Raw genomic sequence first — 10,379 nt, 5'->3', positions numbered from 1 at the left:
TACGATAAAGCGCAATCGCGACGGGCTAAAATCAGACCTTTATCAAAGTCGGAAACGTGATGATACGCAGTTCTCCTCCTTACACGAGGCATCACAACAACGTTTCACCAGGCAACGCCGGTCAATTGCTGTTTGTGTATGAGAAATCGATTGGAAACTTTCCTCATGTCACCACGTTGTAGGTGTCGCCACCGGCGACAATCTTGTGTGAATGCTCTGAAAAGCTAATCATTTGCATATCACACCATCTTCTTCCTGTCGGTTAAATTTCGCGTCTGTAGGACATCATCTTCGTGGGTAGCAGTTTTAATGGCCGGTAGTGTATTAGTGTTTCTTCCCGCTACATTCGCTTTTGGATAGCGGTAATATGATCTTCAGCCGCAAACACCAACACGATAAAGGTCCAAGTAATCGAGAATAAGTTCTTGCAACTTATTACTGATGCTCTGTGCTAGTACCAAACTGTTTGATGTACAGTGTCCCCCCTAAAATTTTCACCGCCAATATCTCTGGAGCCACAGTAGATATTGAAAAACGGCTTTCACAGGTATGAATGTACGGCAGTCGCTCACGAAAAGTAAATACTATGAGACGTTCTAAACTGCGTGCAAATAGTGGTTTCAACACCGACTTACGTTTCTTTTTAAATGGACACCCCATATCATTCCATACGCAAACAATAACATGAGATCACAATAACAATGGCGTTGGTTGCATCGCAATACGTCATTTACTGGTAGATCCGTAGAAAGTGGAACGAGAAGTTGACGCATGAAATGAACGAAACGTGGTGCTATTGCTTTTCCCACGATGAAGCGTGACCCGCACGTTGCTCGTAATCGCTATGTAATTGACATACTACGATGCGACAAACGCTGTACTCACATACTGCTACGTTCACTGTTAGCATATGGCCTGGGAAACATACGGATGTCCAGTCATCCACAATGAAAACGAGGACACGTTATACTCGTACGCACTTCATAGAACTTTTCGAAAGTACTACAATGGACATAACGATACCGAAAAACCGATAAGCACCGGCTAGAGTAAACAAAATTAATGGCTGGCAAAGTGTCGCACAGAGGGAAACATGATATTTGTAAGTAGTTGTAGAACAATTACACAATGGTACATGCCACGCACAGGACATGTCACTGAACATCTTTAATGACTACTGCACAATTGAGCCGTTGCAAATGGTGCAAAATGTACATGAACGTTCAGTAGTACCAACAAAACAAACATACGTCTTCTCCGTAATACACAAAATGTACGCTAGTGTGGAGGCGAAACACTACTATATATTTTCAAAGAGATCGCCATTTGCTTGGCAACACTACTGTGCGCGCTCCAACTGGGTACCACTCATGGTTGTCAGTGTCTGTAGTGTTATAGCCGCGCATGCAGAGGTAATGGTGGTGTTTACGTCGGCCATTGTTGTTGGGACATGCTCGTATACCATATCTTTCCCATGTTCCCAGTGGAAAAAGTCTGTGTGGGTGAGAACCGGTGACTGTGCTGGAAATCCCTGAGTGGGATTTCCCTGTCCAATCCATCGATTTGGGAATTGCTGGTTTAGCGCCTCTCGTACCACCATGGCACTATGCGCAGGGCACCCATCATGTTGGTACCACGTTATTTGACGCAGATAAAGGGGTAGGTCTTCCATCAGTCCAGGTAAAGTTCGTCTCAGGAATAGCTCGTACTGTGGCCTATTAAGAGTGCCATCAATGAAATACGGGCCAATGACGTGGTGTCGTACAATACCACACCATACATTGACACTCCACTGACGTTGATGTTCAATCCGGTGAATTCAGTGTGCATTTTCTGACGACCAGTAGTGCATATTGCGTACTTTAAAGTTCCCATGGTACGTAAATGTGGCCTAATCAGTAAACAGTATCCTAAAGTCATGTCCTTTCCACAGAACCCACTGACACTATTCCAGGCGATAGTGAACGTCGTTGTCATGGTGGTCTGGATGTAGCGCCTTGTGACACGGGTGGTGTCTATGCCTGTGCAGAATACGCATCATGCTTGTTCGAGGAACTCCCATCTGTCTCTCCATTTCACGAATACTTGCTTGAGGGTTTATTGTAGGGGCCGCTAGAACAGAAACCTCTGCTGTTTCATCTGTTACGCCTCTGCTTTGGATCCGCGTTCGTGGAGACAACCGAAGCCTTATAACAATAATCAAGAATGTAGAGCGGGTCGGAATACGTCTATTAGGCTACCGTTAGGCATACGCCTGTGCCATTTTGGTGACATTCTCCACACAGTAATATCATGTCAACCGTTTCCCCATTTGTGAATATCATGTCGAATGCCTAGTATAGATGGACAGGTAAACTAATATCACGAATACAACACACACCCAATTACAGTGTACAGTACACAGGAGCCATGTACCTGTACGCGCTTCGACACAGGGCAACCTGTTTCGTATTGGCCCGTTCCGACACATAGCACCGATTGCGGCCCATTGATGTACACAACTGCAGAGTTGTGGTGTTGACGTGGGCAGTGTAACAGGGCAGCGTACACCGACCGATACTGTGCAGTAGTCTTCACGTAGATAAAGACGACACGCACGAGGGACACCGTTATGCACATATCAGTTTTTGTGGCAGGAAACCCTATTATTACTTTCGGGTCTCATGATAACAGTGAAAATTAGAATGCGTACGTCAATCACATTGCGATTAGAGAAACGTGCGGGTTACCCTTGCTCCGCGGGACGTTTCGTTCAGTTCACACGTCAACTTCGCAAAATGGTTCAAATGGCTCTGAGCACTATGGGACTTAACATCTGTGGTCATCATTCCCCTAGAACTTAGAACTACTTAAACCTAACTAACCTAAGGACATCACACACATCCATGCCCGAGACAGGATTCGAACCTGGACCGTAGCGATCACGCGGTTCCAGATCGACGCGCCTAGAACCGCACGGCCACACCGGCCAGCGTCAACTTCGCATTCCAGTTCCTCGGGATCTACTTGATATATGTCGATGCAAACAACGCCATTATTATTGTGAATTCACATGTTACTGATTGCATATGGAATAATATAGGCTGTCAATTTAGAAAGAAACATAAGTTGGTGTTGAAACCAATTAATTGCACGCAGTTTAGAATGTCTCATAGTATTTATTTTCGTGGGTCCCAGCCGTACATTGATACCCGTGGAAGCCTTGTCAGTATATATTGTGGCTCCAGAAATACTGACGGCGAAAAGTTTAGGTGGGACACCCTGGGAGAACCAGCAATCCGCAAAGATACTGAAGGTATGGCTTACCCATAACCTCTACACCGAAACTGAATCCTGTCTATCACATCATCTAGCCGGCAGGTGTGGCCGAGCGGTTCTAGGCGCTTCAGTCTGAAATCGCGCGACCGCTACGGTCGCAGGTTCGAATCCTGCCTCGGGCATGGATGTGTATGATGTCCTTAGGTTAGTTAGGTTTAAGTAGTTCTAAGTTCTAGGGGACTGATGACCTCAGATGTTAAGTCCCTTAGTTCTCAGAGCCATTTTATCACATCATCTAAGCAATAGGTAACAGCAATAAATAAATAAACAGTCAATCTGACTCTACATACAAATTTACTGAACTGATCCTGAATCTCCAGGTCATTGTCTAAATTATGACGTCCACAGATCCTGCAGGAAAATAAAGTTACATTCAGGGCGTAGTCAAACCATCATTACTTTGATTTTGCCCAACAAATGTTCATCCTCATGTAATCGATTTAACATATTCGCACAGAAGTTTTCGCGAGCAATCCATCAATGTCTTTTATTGCTTGTACGATCGTCAATCTGTACGGAACTGTCACGATGAATGTGATCAGTGCCATGGTGGACCTTGAAACTCTTGAAAGCCTCATTTTGGTCGACTTTCAATCGGAACTTTAGATCGAGGTAGCTCGTCTTCCTGCAACCACACACGTTTCTACACTAACGGTAACCAAAGGAACCTTTGAAGCAACACTGCTGATTAGGGGAATATCATCCGGACTGCATAAATGATTTCTATATCGGGCCAAATCTATTATATCTGCTGTTAAGAATTTTCTACATTTTACACAGAATTTATTGAAAAACGCTGTTTTGTACGCGAAACATGAAGTAACACTTATGAACCTATCTAAAAATTGGTACTTTTTAGTTCTCAACAACCTTAGTATCGCTGGTTCATTCCCTAAGCTTTCACTTTATTATTCTTCTATCTCTCTCTATTACTCTCTTTCTCTCTGTCTCTCTATTAATTTATTTCTCTCTCTATATTCATCTCCAATGTCATAAATAAATAATTACTTTCTTTGGATATGACTCTGTCACACTTCCATGGGCTAGCTCACATTTAACACAAAATAAGAAATTCATAAAACCGAATGGATCATTTACAGTTTCCTAACCCGTAACTATTGTGGCTACTGTGCACTGAAGTTGAAGACGAAATATTGAAAATAAATTGTATCGTGATTAGACAACCACTCTCGTTCTGCTTTTAAATAAAAGTACGTAGTGTCTGAAACTGACTTGGACGTCTCGATCTCGGGTAATGACCATGGTTGTGCACATTATTTACGCCTCAGAATTACGATGATCTGACGATATGCATCTTTGGCTAGTAAGCTTGATACCGGTCACGGATATACAGGGTGTCCCAAAAAGAATGAGCCGATTTTAAATAGAATTATTTGTTAGGAAGAAGGGCTTCACACCAACAAATTGCATACTAAATTACTCAGAAAGGACAGAAGTTTATAAAAATCCATCACAAATGTTCAATATGTCCTCCACTGGCTGCACGGACATCTAACCGATAGCCGAATTCATCCCAAACTGAGCGTAAGGTGTCTTCAGTCACTGAAGCCACAGCAGCTGATATTAGTTCATCAATGTCACGAGGTAAGGGAGGAACGTAAACACATTGTTTAACATATCCCCACAGGAAGGAATCACATTGAGTTAGGCCAGGGGACCTAGGAGGACAAGAGTGTAAAGCTTGGTCTCGCGGTTCTGTACGCCCCACCCAACGTTGAGGCACGTTGGCATTGAGGAGGCTGCACACTCCAGCTCAGTGCTCGTAGCGACATCTAGTGGATTTTTTCTGAAACTGTGGACCATGCCGATTACATCTAGCGCTGTTTCAGTTCCCTTGTGACAGTTGTCTCAATATTACTGCAAGTTAAAATGGGGTCATTCTTTTTGGGACACCCAGTATTATAGAGAATCTCTCGATTTAGTGAACTTCGGGTTAAGAAATGGTCGTTATTCGGGTAACGGGCGCTTCAAAGATATCGGAAGAATGGATAGAGGTACAGTGCGTCTTATTTACGCTTGGGTGGTGGGGAGCGGGTGCTTGGGAAGTGGAGATTTAGAGAAGCTTGCTCCTTAGGCCAGCTCAATAACCCCCATTTACGGCATGGAAATGCAGAAGACAACGGAAAATATGAAATTTTTAACAGAGGAGCACTTGTAATAACGAGAAGTTTTGTTTAATCGTCTAAAGGACGACGGAAGTACATGACAGTTATCTGTAGTGCAAATTAAAAATACGAGTGTTGCGGAACAGCGTGTAAAGCGATCGATACATATGTGAAAAGTAGTAACTTCAGTAAGGTTACAAGGAAGAAGCAGTGTATCAGTTGCTCGGAAAGTACCGTGATGCGGAAGTTTCGCAGTTTTTAAATATGACCTGTGGAATGCATGTAAAGATGATTATTATCAAATTACAGTGACTGTGCGAGTAAAGAAACTTCAGTAAGTGAGTTTTTGTGTTCTATAAAAAAGTTCCCGGCTACATCAAGAACTGTGATTCTTTCAGTATTTCTTTCACTTTTCGAAGCAGCGAAATTCATTGTCTGAATAACTTTTGTGCATTCCATCGAATAAGAACTGGTATTTTTGAACTACGAAAACTCCAGTGCCAGATAATATTGTTCACAATACTCAGACAAGATGATTTTGTCCAACAAATGTTCATTTAACATATCCGCACATAAGTTTCCGCGAGCGATTCTATCAATGTCTTTTATTGCTTGTACGATCGTCAATTTGTACGGTTTCAGATTCACGCCGGGTCGATTTCGTAGGACTGACAAAACATTGTCTCACTCGATCAACGACGTCGTCATATGCGTTTATACGACCTGATGATTTCCCGTGTCTTACCGAGCACCCTGTTTCTACAAAACATTTATGCCACTCATAAACTACAGGCCTACTAGGAGGATCTTTAGCGTACGTGGTACGGAAGTTACGCTAACTGTTGTCGCCGACTTCGATTCTTCAAAGCAAAACACACAGCTAGAACGGTCGGAGCCAGTGAAGGCAGCCATCTTTAACGCAACTGCCGTTCGCGCTCCTTACGGTGCGATTCGGCTCTAGCGTACTACTCGAGACTAACATGATGTATTTATCAACCAATTGACACTAAATCACCTCTGTAGGAACCATATATTTCTCAGATCAGTACGTAATGCTGTTTTAGATTCTGTGAGGAGCTGTATTTCTCTTCAGGGAGTATAGAATTGGTAGTTGGCATACTAAAGCCAACTATACAGGGTGTTTCAGAAATGGTGGTCAATAATTCACACATGGAACATACAGACCAAAAGTATCAAAAAAGCTCCAATAAACATTGGTCCATAAATCAACCGTTGTCGAGACAAAACACATTTTATGTTGCGGTTCATCAGAATCTGGGAACACATGGCATCTCTAAACGTTATCGTAGGTGTTCGAAATGTTCTCCGTGCGTCTGAATGCAACAGTGAGCTCGTCTCTGAAATGAGTTGTGAATCCTCTCTGGCAGTTCTGGGGAATTCTGTAAATACTGGAAGACTGCTTTGATTCGCAAGCGTAATTCCTCAAGCGAGTTGACCTCGGTAGCATAGACTAGGCGTTTTACATGACCCCACACACAGAAATCCATGGAATTTATATCCGGATACCTTGGAGGCCATGACACAGGCCCTCCTCTACCTATCCAACGTTGACCATACGCCAGAGTTAGAAGCCGGCATACCCCGTATATGAAAATGTGCTGGAGCGCCGTCATGCATGAACCACATGTTCTGGCGTCGGTTCAGTAGGACATCGTCATGTACATCTTGAAGCACAGTCCGCAGAAACCACATGTGCTGCCGTCCTGCTGGTCTCTGTGGTACGAAGCGTGGCGCATTTATGCGGTCTCCTACCAGTTCTGCCCAGAGGTACAACGGATAACGCTACTAATGTCGTGCCGGCCGGTGTGGCCGAGCGGTTCCAGGCGCTTCAGTCTGAAATCGCGCGACCGCTACGGTCGCAGGTTCGAATCCTGCCTCGGGCATGGATGTGTGTGGTGTCCTTAGGTTAGTTAGGTTTAAGTAGTTCTAAGTTCTAGGGGACTGATGACCTCAGCAGTTAAGTCCCATAGTGCTCAGAGCCATTTGAACCATACTACTGTCGTTATACGTGTGTTGCACTAGGACTGATATCGGCCCAAATGTGACGATTATAGTAGTTAAAAATACCGTCACGGATCAATCCAGCCTCATCCGAGAACAGAACACTGCTTACAATCAGGATATTAGGGGTGCACTGTTGTTCTCTCTAGGAAAGAAGTTTGCATTGTTGAGGGCTTGCAATGCTTGGAGACGATATAGATAGAGTACTTTCCGATGTAAAATTCGCCACACACTGCCATGACGTAAGACGCGCTCTTGGGTAGCAGTCCTCCTTGTTGAGGTACTCGGAAGTTCGTGTACAGTGCGTTACATCCTTTCCTGAACGTCGGGTGTTATGCATCTGGATCGATCTTCCCGTACATGGTGTGCACAACTCCCGGTTTCTCTGAGGCGCTGGTGTAACCGGCTTACTGTACGCTTCTCGGGCTGCCTGTGGAGAGGAAAAGCTTCTTCATACAACTGTGCAGCCTCAAGGGCACTGCCATTCGCTTTGCCATACATGAACTGCATGCCAGCATACTCTTCATTGGTGTAACCACTGTCCACGGAACCTTCACGTTCGTAACTGATTGTGAGGCCGGTACGACACAGTGCACGGATGGGGAAAGGGAAGTAGATGCGCATGCGTAAACAAACAGATAGACGAACCCAGATCTTGAGCTACCAACGTAAATACCGCGGTACCCGGAGGAGTTTACAGTTGGTTCCCAACTCGAATTAATGGGATACGGTTGACTTGCGGACCTTTGTTTATTGGAGCCTTTTAGCTGTTTTTGGCCTGTACTTTCCAATTGTGAATTATTGACCATTACTCCTGAAACATCCTGTATATTTAAAGTCGCTATGGAGAAAAAGATCTGTAGAATAATAATTTGGGGGAACGGCAGGTTCTGTGTGCTATTAGGAAGTTCCAGTGCGAGCCGGCCTATTGGGCAGGCGTATCAGTTTATAGAGTTGTCAGTAGTTGGCATGTAGTCAGCCTCAAATCAGTAAAGGCCGTGCACATTAAGTGAACTGCGAAGAACAGGTATTATACGCGAGGACAGTTCTAACTGACGAGGAGAACAAGGCAAGTGTCCAATCTGATTTCTCAGAACCTTCCTTCAGTGGAAGAGGAGACAAAATAAGCGACCACATGTCACTACTCGACTATTTCTGACAAAACGGCGGTCAAAGTTTTCGAGGTACTTTATGTACCTTTTAGCGAACAAATAGTTCAACGGAAGCGGCAGCACAGTGGTTACTGTCGCGGCATCGCACTTTTTCGAAACCAGACTATTACTTTTCATTTCTTTTTTGTTTTTCATTTGTCTACCCATGCCCGAAGAAGATTACTACAGGAACGTTTTCCCACGTATATTTAAATAAGATTGAGCTTATTCGTCTACTAAATGTATATCTAAAGAATGAATTTTCTTAAAAACAATAAATAAAGGGAAAAAGTATTTGAAATTGTTTTCGGTGAAATTTCCGTAGTGTATTGTGGTCCTTAATCAATTGCAAGCGCCAGTTTTTGGAAAAGTGATCCGATATGCATAGTTTCCCGCGAAATTACTGCCAATGCGGGGAACCAACTGCAGTGTTAACTAAGCTTCTTTCCTCCAGTGAGATTTATACAAAGAACTGTCGCTTTGGTAAACCTGCATTTGTTCAGTGCACGTGGTGTTCGCAATTTTTGTGTTTCGAATTCTTCTATGATCAGTTTCATTCGAGAGAATACACCAAATCTTCCTGACGAATAAACGTACAGATAAAATATAAGAATTAAAAAAAATGATTCAAATGGCTCTGAGCACTATGGGACTCAACATCTTAGGTCATAAGTCCCCTAGAACTTAGAACTACTTAAACCTAACTAACCTAAGGACAGCACACACACCCATGCCCGAGGCAGGATTCGAACCTGCGACCGTAGCAGCCTCGCGGTTCCGGACTGCAGCGCCAGAACCGCACGGTCACCGCGGCCGGCTAAGAATTAAACTGATAGAAGAAGGAAATTTAAGACTATGAGAATATGAAAAGATTTTGACTCCTGAAAGTATCATACGCACATAATTATATTATATAACAGAAGTATGACACTTTTATGAAACACAGCTGTAATTTTACAATTTAATTAATATAACGCGTTTGTATCCCCGAATTTCATAAGAAACAAGCTTGTAGGAACCTTCTACGAACATGGGTAGATAAATGAAAAAATTAAAATAAATATAATAAACGGGTTTCGAATACAGGACATAAAAGTGATAGGCCGCGACGTTAGACACTATACCACCAGTTGGACTGAGTTTATCATGCACTAAAAGGCTTCCAAATGATACCAAAAGCTTTGACGTTCAATTTCTCGGAAGTGGACGAATATCTACGGATAGGCACAGACAGTTGTTCGCTTATTTCGGTTAATGTTCCACTGAGCGACGTTTCTGGAAACTAGGGTTATGACGCTTCCGTGTTCTCCTGCAAAAGGAGAATCTGAGTCATCAAGTAACTGGTCTAAACCAACACAAAAGAAGAATCAAATCTAGATAATATTTCAGCATTATAGAGCCCCTTTTGTCCAAGGAAATTTAAATGGCTCTACAGACTGAATAATTGATCGTTCACCAGTGTTGGTGATTCACAGGTTATATTAACACCCTATGCTAAAGGTACTAAGATGCAGCCTGACGCTATAATATCGCTACTCTTTTTAACTTAAAGCTAGCTGGTGATGATACAGAACAATAAATATTCTTACGTTAAGGATGAAAGCTGGCTGTGTTGCTTGTATCTACGGAAATTATGATTCACCACACTAACGTTCATCACATTACCAACATTTCGTCAGTTTCAGCTGACGGAATATTTGCTTAAGCAAAAAGACTCTGACTGGATCAATATTTCTGAAACAGGAGACACTTTGGGCACAAT

This window comes from Schistocerca cancellata, chromosome 5 (genome assembly GCF_023864275.1).
Source record: "Schistocerca cancellata isolate TAMUIC-IGC-003103 chromosome 5, iqSchCanc2.1, whole genome shotgun sequence".
Taxonomy (NCBI): domain Eukaryota; kingdom Metazoa; phylum Arthropoda; class Insecta; order Orthoptera; family Acrididae; genus Schistocerca; species Schistocerca cancellata.
This window is presented reverse-complemented; position numbering follows the sequence as displayed.